Source organism: Dipodomys ordii, unplaced genomic scaffold (assembly GCF_000151885.1).
Source record: "Dipodomys ordii isolate 6190 unplaced genomic scaffold, Dord_2.0 Scaffold120, whole genome shotgun sequence".
NCBI lineage: Eukaryota > Metazoa > Chordata > Mammalia > Rodentia > Heteromyidae > Dipodomys > Dipodomys ordii.
In genome coordinates, this window is record NW_012267336.1 from 1,046,317 (window position 1) to 1,059,197 (window position 12,881).

The 12,881-nt window shown below is 45.1% G+C and overlaps 1 protein-coding gene across 1 annotated transcript in view; it reads left to right on the forward strand.

Annotated features, from left to right (window-relative positions):
- Positions 1–6,878: 6,878 nt before the first annotated feature.
- Positions 6,879–12,881, forward strand: part of Btbd9 (BTB (POZ) domain containing 9) — a 334,637-nt gene continuing 328,634 nt past the window's right edge. The window contains exon 1 of the mRNA XM_013029650.1: positions 6,879–7,175. The gene's annotated coding sequence lies outside the window, so the exon portion shown is untranslated. The remainder of the gene's footprint in view (positions 7,176–12,881) is intronic.

Consider the following 12,881-nt stretch of genomic DNA (forward strand, 5'->3'; position numbering starts at 1 on the left):
TGGGAGGGCTGAGAAGTTGGCTCAGTGGTAGAGCGCTTGCCTTACATGCATGAGGCTGTGGGTTCGATTCCTCAGCACCACATAAGCAAAAGAAAAAAAAAAGCCGGAAGTGGCGCTGTGGCTCAAGTGGTAGAGCACTAGCCTTGAGCTGAAGAGCTGAGGGACAGCGCCCAGGCCCAGAGTTCAGGCCCCACAACCAGACCCCCCCAAAAAAAACAAAAACAAAAAAACAAACAAAAAAACCACAAAACAAAAAAAAGCCTATGACTTTGACTTTGACTAGATATACAGAGAACTAGTCTGTCAAATTCAGACATACTAGAAGAGAATAGTGAAAGACAGTGAGAAATTACTTGACTGGAAAACTTGGGGCTTGAAATTTCCTATTTCAGCTTGACAACCATCATCTCACCTATCCGTCTCCCTCAGAAGGAAAAAAATCAAAGTTTAAAAGAATGACATTCTGCAGAGTTGCAATAACATTAAAACTGCTTTGAAGGTAATTCATTGTTCAAGGGTTTATTTATCTCTTATGAAACTCTGGAAAACTCATAAGACACATTCTTATCAGCATAGAATAATGAATAAGTTTTTTTTGGGGGGGTCCAGTCGTGGGGTCTGAACTCTGGGCCTTCCCAGCCCTAACGTTCACATTTTTAAGCATATTAGAGCTCAATAGATTTCAGATCTGGTAACTGTGGATGCTTCCTTCACAGCACACGGCAACAATGTGATCGGCTGAGCGCTGGGCACTTGTCACCAGGCTGAGCTGTTAGACACTGGTGAACCCTGTCCAACAGCGATAAAGATCTGTACTGAAAAACTTCACAGAAGAAATTATTTTCACTTTCCAGAAAAGTTAGAATAATGTTCTTATGAAATACATGGCTTTTAGCAAAGAGCATCTACCTGGAAGAATTACTTCCAAAACATTCCCCTTAGGGAAAAAAAACAAAACCAAAAACAACCCTCACCCCGACAAAACCACCTAGTATTTAGTTACTGAATCTAAGCCAATTAAATTCAAGAACATGCACTAAGATCATAATTTTACTTTTGGAACAGTTGGTTTAAATCTATTTTTTTCTGACAAATGGTAAGCAATGGGATCAATGAAATCTTAAAGTTCATTATGTAAATATCATCAGCATAAAAGAAGGTAATGAATTTTCTTAGCTCTAAGTAAGGAAACATGTCCAAATAGCCCACAAGTGATTCCAAATTATTAAGACATAAGTGAAAAACAGAAAAGGTCGTAACTTGGCCATTTTATGTTACTTGCAGTGTGTTCTGATTTGTCTGGACTTTCAAGGTCATACAGTAGTCCTGGTTTCCCAAGAACTAGAATGTTCTATTTAACCCTTGTATCTTAATCTGAAACTCATCCGAAATCAAAGTATAAGAAATCAAAGTTGCACTTTTTTTTGTAAAAGTTTTTTTTAATTATGAAATGTATATTGCCAACAATTTAGAAAAATAAGGAAAATTATAATAAAATTTGCAACTCTTGCTATTGAAAAATCTCAAACCAACTGCTTCAGTTGGGATCTTACATCTTCCTTACATGCCCACATGTCAAAAGCTGGGCCCTCAGCGTGGCATTATTGCGTAATGGAACACATAGAGGTAGAGCCTAAAGGGAAGTCCTCCAGTCATTTAAGGGCATGCCCTGGAAGGGACCGTGGAACCTTGGACCCTTCGTAGTTCTTTTTGCTTCTTAGCCATAAGGTGAGCAGCTTTACCACAACACACACTCCTGTTATGGTGTACTGACTTGCCTAAGGCACAAAACAATGGGCCAATTGATCCTGTACTGAAACTCTCCATGAGCCACAACACCCTTTCTCCTTATGAAATAGTTGTTATGTAATTCACATTGCCTACCAAGAGTACCAAATGTTATCCAGTAGTCGAATGTGTCATCTTTTTTTTTTTTTTTTTACCAGTTTTTTGAGCTCTACCACTTGAGACACAGCGCACTTCTGGACTTTTCTGTTTATGTGGTACTGAGGAATTGAACTCAGGGCTTCATGCAAGCTAGGCAAGCATTCTACCACTAAGCTACATTCCCAGTCTGTGTGTCATGTCTTTTGACTCAGAAACTTCTCTTGTGTTTATGTAAAGAACACAAAATGGCTGGGAATGTGGCTTAGTGGTAGAGTGCTTGCCTAATATTCATGAAGCCCTGAGTTTGATTCCTCAGTACCACATAAACAGAAAAAGCTGGAAGTGGCTCTACGGCTCAAGTGGTAGAGTGCTAGCCTTGAGCAAAAGAAGCTCAGGGACAGTGCTCAGGTCCTGAATTCAAGCCTTATGACTGGCCAAAAAAACACAAAAACCAAAACAACCCCCCCCCCAAACCCACACACAAAAAAGCCAACAGAGCGATTATCATACATAACAATCCTATATTAAGGTACATATATATATATATATATATATTTTTTTTTTTTTGGCCAGTCGTGGGGCCTGAACTGTGGGTCTGGGCGCTGTCCCTCAGCTCTTCAGCTCACTATCACTTGAGCCACAGTGCCACTTCTGGCTTTTTCTGTTTATGTGGTGCTGAGGAATTGAACCCAGGGCTTCATGCATGCTAGGGAAGCACTGTACCACTGAGCCATATTCCTGGCCGTGGTTTTATTTAACTGCTTTCACCTTGGATAAATTATTTAAACTGCATCCTATCTGCTAAAACCGAGATATAACGTCGGTGATTAGCACAACAAGCTGTTTCCAAAACTGAATGTGATACTTTATGAGGATTACACAGGCAAATGTGCCAGAACATGTCATTTATAGCAATGTGTTCTGGATCTGACAGAAAAATAAATTACTATTACATTCAATTTTTATTTGTGGTCATATCTTTTTTTCCCATTTGAACAACTATAGTTTAGACACAGTTGTACATAAACATTCAGATTGAAAGACTTCCCCAAGAAAATCACTTGGACACATGGTTACCTATAAAGTTTAATGTCAGTAACTTGACAAGCTACCTTGTCGGGCTGAGTGTAGCAGCTAGGGGGACTACAAGCCCGGTATATGGGGGTTGGGTGAGACATGACATGAAAGTGTGTATGGGGGGATCTTGTGGAGGTGCTAAGATTTACAGTTGTAGCTGTCTGTGTCACCGGATAAGGCTAATTTGGGGAAAGTGCCTATGTCATCAGAGTTCAGGGAAAGGACATGTTTAATGCAGGGCCTAAGATAGCCAAGTGGCTCCTAAAGTAGAGGAGGTTATGCTAACACATCACAAGATAACCCCCTGGAAGGGATATTAGGTGATGTCACTTGATTAGGACAATTCTCCTGCACAGGATGTACACCACCTTGACTTGTTATGCAGAATTGATTGTTCTCTCCTCTGTATCATGTTATACACCCCTCACTTCATACAGATTGATACTAAGTTGTGTATTTTTGATTAAAGAACTGACAACTAGCTATATAGCCTGTCCCTTTGATCTATCTTCAAGGGTAACATTAAGGTAAGGAGTACTTTTCTTTTTGAACAGTGTCACCCACAGTATAGTTTCTTCAAACCCATGACCCCTGTTTCCCTTTCATGTTGTTTTTTTTTTTTTTTTAGTCATGGGGCTTGAATCTGGGCCTGGGTACTGTCCCTCAGCTCTTTAGCTTAAGAGCTTGATCTCTACTACTTGAGCCACAGTACCACTTCCGGTTTTCTGGTGGTTTATTGGAGGTAACAGTCTCATGGACTTTCCTGCCCAGGCTGGCTTTGAACCATGATCCTCAGATCTCAGCCTCCTGACTAGCTAGAATCGATTCCAGGCATGAGCCACCAACATCCAGCGCCCTTCATCTTTTGCCTCCAGGCTGATAGACAACTCAGGATAACATCTCTGAGATTTTGTTTTTCTTGGTGCCAATATTGGAGTTTGAACTCAGGGTCTCCAGCTTGCTCAGCCTGCTTGCTAACACATCCCCAGTGTGGCTTTTTGCTGGTTATTTTGGAGATGGACTTTCCACTAGCACCTTACTTCCTCCAGATTCTAAATCATACCTGTAAAATCTCTTTTGCCATCACTTTAGCAGTTTCCAGACATAATTGTTGTTTGAATATGAAATGTTGCCTATAGATTCACGTACTAGGAGTGTGGTGGCCATTAATGATGGGATTTGGGGAAGTGACTGGATCTTGAGGGGTCTGACCTCATCAATGGGTTGCTCCCCTGATGATGGCAATGCTGGGACATAGTGGTCACTGGGAATGTGTCCTTGAGATATTCTGCCTTCATCCTCTCCTGGGTTCTTCTCCGTTTGTCACAAGGTTAGCAGTTTTCTCCTCCATATGCTCATGCTGCCATGGTTATACATAAGTCATGAGCCAAGTGACCAAGGTGCTGAACTTCTGAAACCATGATGCTTCTTTCCTTTCTTAAGTTTCTACCAGGTATTTTGTTACAGCAATAAGTAACTGCCACGGTTATGGAAATTATTGTAGTGATACTCTTAGTAATACAATGATCAAAACTGGTAGTGGTTATTCCCTGTGGACAGTTTCCTAGTGTTAAACCCTGTAATTCTGTAGGTTTACTTGCTCTGTAGTACCGGGTTAGGCACCCCACATCTCCTCTGTTGGAGAAGCAGCAGAGTAAAATGTGATAGGTTCCTGAAGGAACCCTTTTTTTTTGAGAGAAAAAGAATAAGGATGTCCAGTTTGTCCTTTTAAGTAAACCAACGAAGAAATCAACCCTCAGAGAGAAGTAAACTGGGGACAAATGAAGAAGCTAGAAATACTCTTGTTAAGAAAAAGAGCACAAAGGGCAAACTCAAGACCACCAGGTTTATTTGGGAGGAAGGCCTGCCTGGGAAGGGCAACCAAGTCTCCTTCCACCCAGGCTGAAGGAGAAATGGTGTAACCCCCTCTCCTTACAACTAGGCTCCCTTTAATAGAGCAATCTTTATCTCAAGTAGATATGCCTGTCTGGGGGAAAGATGAGTGCTTTCAGTTTAATCAATTAATAGATGCCATTCCATATGGAAGGAAACGTCGTGAGTAGGAGCAACTGTTTCCTCAACAGATATTATCCACTTTGGGGAGTAATGGGACTTGAACTCAGGGACTTGGGCTTGTTAGGTAAGTACACTACTGTGAAGACTCAGGGTCTGTGTTGGAGGGACAGAATGATGCAGGCTCTGGCCTCAGAGTTATCTGAGGACTGTGTTTGTCTATGTGGAAAGCTCTTGGCATACCGGGCTAGAGAGGGAACATGTTTTCTCTCCCTATCTCAAAGCACATGTCACAGACTCCTGGGAGCTGAGGAAGTAGCTCTGCTTATTTAAGCACAGATGAGCAGCTAGTCAAGAATTTTCCTGAGTACAGGGAAGTGGTCTGAGCTTGCTCTAAAATAGTTTAGATAAAAATATACAAAGACATTGTCTCATTGTTTAAGCAAAATTGTATCTGTTGAAATTCTTTGTCTCCTGACTAAATCTTGGCAAAGATAATGCAATAAAGCACAGCATGCAGTGGCAATTGCTGTTTGCACTCTGCATTGCCTGTGTCCTGGTGATTTCGTGACCCTTACCCAGGGACCCCAATGCCTTATACGTTGACACACTGCCATTAGAATCAGGCCTTATCTACTCCATCTACTCAGCCTCCTAAGGAATGTCATCACCACGGTTTAGCAAGATAGCTTGCCTGTGAATAACCGACTCCTTTCCCATTTTGTTAAATGTTACTGTCCACTGATTCCACCATCCATACTAGAAACTACTCATCTTACACTCACAGATATCCACGGCACTGCCATCCTCTACGTTCTCAAAGCCTTGGGGAGGCTTTCTTCTTTTCCTTCACCTCTCCTCTTCTTTCCTTTCATGCCCTAAGTTTCTTGCCGGAGGATTGCAATGGCCTCAAGAGTGTCTCGGTCACCTTCACTTCCTACCTTTACTCGAGAAGCTTCCTGGGCTTGGAATTATGTCATTCCGAGTCCCCTCACCCCAACCTTCACACCTGGGCTCCCCAGTTTGCCCAAAGGAAGTCACTTTTCAATACTGAGCAGGTTCAGACTTGCATCCACGCTTCTGTAACACCAAGACCGTACTCCCTGCATTAAGACTTTTCAAAGTCTTAATGGGCTATTTGTGGTCCTTGAAGGTGCTGTGGAGGTGCATGGTGGCACTGCCAGGATCCCAGACGAGGAATTCAAAGCAGGAGAAGCCCGTGTACCCCAGCAGCCTCATCCATGGGATTTCCTTTTATCATCAATGCCCTCCAATGGAGCCAGGAGCTTGTGGCTCGCGCCTATAATCGTAGCTACTCAGGAGGCTGAGATCTGAGGATCGAGGTTGGAGGCCAGCCGGGGCAGGAGAGTCCGTGAGACTCTTTTCTCTAATCAACCAGCAAAAAGCCGGAGGTGGAGCAGTAGCTGGAGTGGTGGAGCGCCGGCCTTGAGCGCAAATGCTCCGGGACGGAACCCAGGCCCCGAGTTCAAGCCCCGGGACCGGCACAAAACAAAGCAGACAAATCCTCACCGACGGGGGCAGGACGGGCATTAAATTCTTCCCACTAAGGACACTGAGAGCCGGGGGGGAGGGGGCAGGGGGGTTCGAGGCTCGGTCCGTCGCGGCTCGCTGCCGCGTTAACGCCCGTTCCCCGCCCCCCGGGTTCCACGGCTCCGAGGGCCGCCCGGCGCCTCTCAGAAGGCGCGGCTCCGTCCGCTCCGCACCGGTCCGGGCGAGTCCCAAGCCATCTCCATCGGCGCCCGGGACACCGGCGCCCGGGACACCTGGCCGTGCGCGGTGACGCGCACGGGTGACGCCATACAGTGACGTGCGATGACGCGACTGACCCGCAGCCAGGTGCCCGCCGGGCAGCCACACCCTGGGGGCCCCGCTCAGGAGGGGCAGCGGGTCGGACTAGTGGGGAAGAAGCCGCAAACTCCACCCCAAGAGACCCCGGAGCCTCAGATCCCGGAGCCCGCCGGTCCGCGCTCGACCGGTTGGTAGGTGACGCCAGCGCGCAGGGCGCGTGCGCGGCCACGGCGGTGTGCGTGAAAGCGGACGCGCGCCGCGGCGGCGGCGGCGGCAGCGAGGACGGCGGCGACGGCAGCGGCCGAGGGGGCGGCGGCTACGTGGGGGGAGCGCGGCAAGCGGCGGAGTCGCCTGTGCCGCAGGCCCGGTCGCAGAGGAACATTGTCGGGGTGAGTAGCCGAGAGACCTCGCTTCACCTGCTGCGCGGGCCCGGGGCGCGGGGGCGCGCGCCGCTCCACGCCCCTCCGCCGCCTTTTCCGGGGGGCGGGGAAGGAGCCGGGGACGGGGGCTGACGAGGGTCAGTTGCCGGGCCCGGCGTGCCGGGAAGCGGCCGCGCGGGGGGTCCGGGGGGGAAGTGGCTCGTACGTCTGGAAGGTGCAGTGGGTTTGGGGGTTGGCTGTGCCAGGCTTCCTCTCCTCCCCCCCAAAACAACCACCCTGAGGAACTGGACTGAGGAGAAGCCCGGGTCCTCGGCGGCCTCGCGTCGTCGCTGACAGGCGGTCGCGCGCGAGCGACAGGAGGCGGAAATGCGGACCCCCCCCCCTTCCCGCGCTCATCCCCGCCGCGGGACCGGGGTGCGGAAAATAAATCTAGGCTCGTCGGGCCTTTCCCCTCCTGGTCTCGGGGCCGGAGTGGGTGGTTGTGGGGAGAGTTGCCAGCCGGTGCCTGCGCGCGCCGGACACACCCACGACCTCGGGGCAGGGCCACCTGTCCGGGTGGACGGGGGCGGCCCACCTGTTGCCTGGATTTTTCCAGCCTCACGTGTGTGCCCACGTGCTTCCTTGGCGTTTTCAGCCAGTGTTGCTGTCGATTTTGAGGCCCAGGCTCTGGTACCTACTTGTCTTCTGTTGTTACTTCCCTATAGACTCAGATCTCCTCCCATCTATTTCCAGACACCTGTTTTTGCTGTGTGTCATTACCAGGGACATGAAAGTATGAAAGCACTCTTGTTTGTTTGTATGTTTTTAAACCATGAAAGCGCACTCTTGTTTGTTTGTTTTTAAACCAAAGCTTAGGCAGTACTGACTTGTTTACTAGGTAGAAAATAATGATTCTGTTCAACATGTGAATTGGATGGGAGATGCCAGTATCAAAGGTGCCCCAAATCATAGCCCAGTGCACTGGGCTCCCACAATGGTAGATTTGTGGTGGTCTTAGTTATCATTAGAAAGGGAGTATTGGAGGCAGGGAGTAACTCCATTATTAACAAAATCCTGAATTTCCTGTTAAGGCAATACCAAGAACTTAAAAAGAGATTTTATTGGCTGGGGGCCAATAGCTCATGCGTGTAATCCTAGCTATTCAGGAGGCTGAGATTAGAAGCCAATCCAGGCAGGAAAGTCGGTTAGACTCTCCTCCCCAATTAACCACCAAAAAGCCCAAAAGTGGAGTAGAGGCTAAAATGATAGACAGTTAGCCTTGAACAAGAACAGCTCAGGGACAGAGCCCAGGCCCTGAGTTCAAGCCTCAGGACAGTTCCCCTCCCCCCTCATTATATTGAAATTGAATCATGATTTGTTTAAGAATATGGAGGGAAATAACTTCAAAGTTTCTTTTCAATCTAGCCCTAAAATTCTGCATTTCATCATGGAGGGTCTGTAGAGTATGTTACCTGAACTGAGGTTCTTAACATCTTGGAGTCAGTAAACTCAGTTCTGTGTTATTCAGAATTCAAAGACATTTCCTGTAACAGCATTTAGGACAAGAGTCATATCTCCACCAAGAGGAGATTTTTGTCACGGAGTAAGCACACAATACATGTTTGTTATGATTCATTCCAACTGAGTGTGTATCTGTGAGTAGAAAGTAGTTTACTCCTTCACTTTATACAGTTTATACACTTCCTCCAGTGTTACATTTGATGCGGGAGGAGGATTGTAGGGTTAGACATGATACAGAAAGGCTGGCGCTGGTTGCTCATGCCTGTAACCCTAGCTCCTCTAGGAGGCTGAGATCTGAGGATCCCAGTTTGAAGCCACGGGGGGAGAAAAGTCCGGTGAGACTCTTATCTCCAATTAACCACTTAAAAACTGCAATTGGCACTGTGGCTCAAACTGGTAGAACACTAGCCTTGAGTAAAAGAGTTCAAGGACAGCACCTAGGCCTTGAGTTCAAACTCCATGAAAAAAATGACATAGAAGACCTGGCTTTTTCCTGAACAATTTAGTTGGGGGGGGGGAGCAGGCATGTGTAAAAGAATTATGAAACCAACTGAGGTAGTGTGTAAGCAAGGGTTATATGAGAACTCTTAAGCACAGTGGAAACTTGCAAAAGATAAGATATGGTCAGCGTTGGGATCTCTTTGGGAGAAGTAAGCCTGGAAGTGGTCTTTGAAAGAAGTGTGAAATTTGAATTAGGAAAGAGATAAGGAATCAAATTCAGAGAAGTTAATGGGAATTTGATCATTGGGGATATGTTGAGATTAATTTATGACTGGACTAGAAGAAGGGAAGAAGGTCTCTGAGAGGGAAATTTTGGAAAGAGAGTGCTCAAGAAGATGGGAAGGGGTAGTGTTAAAGACGGTCAGCATCTCATAGTCCCTGCTTTCAGGGATTGTGGGGTTGTGTTACAGTCTTTTAGCAGAATGAGTGGTATTTTTACTTAATATTATCAGATACTCTGGCTGAGCCAGTAGCAAGGTGTTACATATTTTTAATTTCAATTACTAATTGGAATAAGTGTCTCTAATGTGTATGTATCTTATGTAATCAGTAGTGCATGCCTCAGTTCTGAAGTCGACCTAAGGTGCTTCAGGCCTTTCTATTGGAAATTTACTGAAATGAGGTAGCTGAAGTAGTTATCCAGACTTATCAGTGGCACAGTTTTTGCTTGGGATTTTCTCTTAGTGGTGTATGAGATTTGCAGTTATTGCCTAGCCTATGAAAAATAAAAATGGAAAAAGAGTCTTATTTGCAGAAAAACTCAAAAATATTGACAGAAATATTTGACAATACAGACTCTGCTGCTGACTATTAATTTATATCATCTTTTGTTGTATGACAATATCTTGAGTAATGGTGTGAACCTGAAGTTGGATTCCTAGCCATGATGAGTAAGGTTATACAGAATATACTGCATTATTTAACAACTGAACAAGTATTTACTGGGTGCTGGCTATGCTAGCCGTTCTGTTGGGTTCTGGGAGGATATAACTGAACATGATAAGACATAACAGGATTCATCAGATAATCACTAGCCATTATATGATGTGATATGTTGAATAAGTTCTGGAATGAATAAAGTGCTGAGGAATAGATAGTTTTGGGTAAAAAATTTGATAGCAAAAGATTGCTTTGAATAGAAGAGTATAGGACTTAGACCTGAAGAAAGAGAGGAAAAGAGCATTCCAGTGGGAAAGAAATGCATACATTGATGAGAGGTTTCTAGATGTTAAAATATTTGCATTTTCCCTCTAGCTGCTTTTTTTTTGCCAGTTCTGGGGCTTGAACTCTGTTTCTTTTTTTTTTTTGGGGGGGGTGGTGGTGGTGGTGGGTCCGATCGTGGGGCCTGAACTTGGCCTGGGCGCTGTCCTTCAGCTCTTCAGCTCAAAGCTAGCGCTCTACCACTTGAGCCACAGTGCCACTTCCAGCCTTTTTCTTTTTGCTTATGTGGTGCTGAGGAATCGAACCCAGGGCCTTATGCATGCAAGGCAAGTGCTCTACCATTGAGCCACCTTCCTAGCCCCAATAGATTTTAACTTCCCCCCCCTTTTTTTTTGTCAGTCATGGGGCTTGAACTCTGGGTTTGGGTGCTGTCTCTCAGCTCTTGAGCTCAAGGTGAGCACAGGGCTTGAACTCTGGATCTGAGCGCTGTCCCTGAGCTTTTTGCTCAAGGCCAATGTTCTACCACTTGAGTTACAGTGCCACTTCTGGCTTAGTAGTTATTGGAGATAAGAGTCTTATGGACTTCCCTGACCTGGCTTGGCTTCAAACCATGATCCTCAGATCTTAGCTTCCTGAGCAGTTAGGATTACAGGTATGAGCCACCAGTGCCCAACTGGTAAAGCATTTTTTTTTAATTGTGAGGCTTGAATTCAGGTTTTGGGTACTATCCCTGAGCTTTTTGCTCAAAGCTAGAGCTCTGTCACCTAGAGCCACAGCTTCACTTCCGGTTTTCTGATAGTTAACTGAAGAGTCAGTCTCACAGATTTTCCTGCCTGGGCTAACTTTGAACCTTGATCTTCAGATCTCAGGATTACAGGCATGAGCCACCAGCGCCAGCCTTTCTATGTCACATCTAACCCTACATTCCTGTAATCCTAGCTACTTAAGAGGCTGATACCCATCTTGGGTCTTATGTGTCATATATATGAGGACTTCTGACGTATAGTACAAATATTAGTCCTAGTCTTTGATAGGAGCTTGTAAGAGAGTTTTGCCATAGAAAGAAAGCAAACAGTGCTTGTGTAAAGTTATGAACACATTTGTAAAGGAATTTCAGTTTAGTTGGTGCTTCCTAACTAAAAAGTTGCCAAATGATCACCATACTTTCTAGGTACTTGTTCTTTTTTTTTTTTTTTTTTAGGTAACATTCATTCATTAAGCAGTTATTGTTTCCCTGGAAATTATGTGTAAACATATGCGTACTGTCAGGGACTATATCTGACTTTTACAACACTGGTAAGAACAGATGTTGAGGATTTGATGCTGAATCTACTCAGCTTTATGCAAGGGCTATGAACAGAATAGAGATGTATAGACTTTTGTTTTTTGCAATCAGATTTGCAATTTGATAGAAGAGAGACTCTATTTGGATTACTACAAAGAATAGAAACATCTATAAATATTGATTACAGTCTAGGTACTTGATTTTTGAGTGGCTAAGTATTCAGTTTTTATTTCAATTCATAAGCCATTAAGATGTTTCAGAAATTATAACAATTCATAACTCATATATTCACCTCATGGGCTGCTTTTTGCATCTGAATATGGGAAACAAAAATAAATATTCTGGTCACCTGTGTCCTTGTTTTCTTGATTTAGGAATATACTCACAAAACATTGTCTTAGGCAACTTTCTGCTTTCATAGACAACTAAGACAAATCAGGTTTATTTTGGCTTACAGTTTTGGAGTTTCTAGTCCATAATCAGGCAAGTCCATTACTTTTAGTACTGTGATGGCAGGAGTATTACATAGAGCACTTTATGGCTGGAGAAATTAGGGTTCCATAAGTCCTTTTAAGGGCACACCCATATGGCATAAAATCACCCATTAGGTTCTATCTCTTAAAGACTCTCTCCCTATCTTTCACCAATACTGTTTTTTTTTTTTTTTTTTTTTGTCGGTCGTGGGGCTTGAACTCTGGGCCTGGGCGCTGTCCCTCAGCTCTTCAGCTCAGAGCGAGCGCTCTACCACTTGAGCTACAGCGCCGCCTCCGGTTTTCTGGTGGTTTTTTGGAGATAGGAGTCTCACGGTCTCTCCTGCCCGGGCTGGCTTTGAACCGTGATCCTCAGATCTCAGCCTCCTGAGTAGCTAGGATTACAGGCGTGAGCCACCAGCGCCCGGCTTCACCAATACTGTTATAGGCTGGAAACCAAACTTTATGACACATGGTCCTTGGAGGACATTCCTAATCCAAACTATACCATGTATATAAACTAAAGTGTTTTTTTTTAATTGTGAAAATACTGTACAGAGAGGTTACAATTACATGGCAAGGTAATGAGTACATTTCTTCCTGCTTTTTTTTTTTCTTTGCTTATGTGGTGCTGAGGAATTGAACCCAGGGCCTCATGCATTGCAAGGCAAGGGCTCTACCACTGAGCCACCTTCCCAGCCCAGTATATTTCTTATCAAGCATTGTTGCCTCCCCCCCCCCCAAAGTTGTAAAGTTCTTTTTTCAACATAACGACTTGTACATCTCATTGTTGCAATG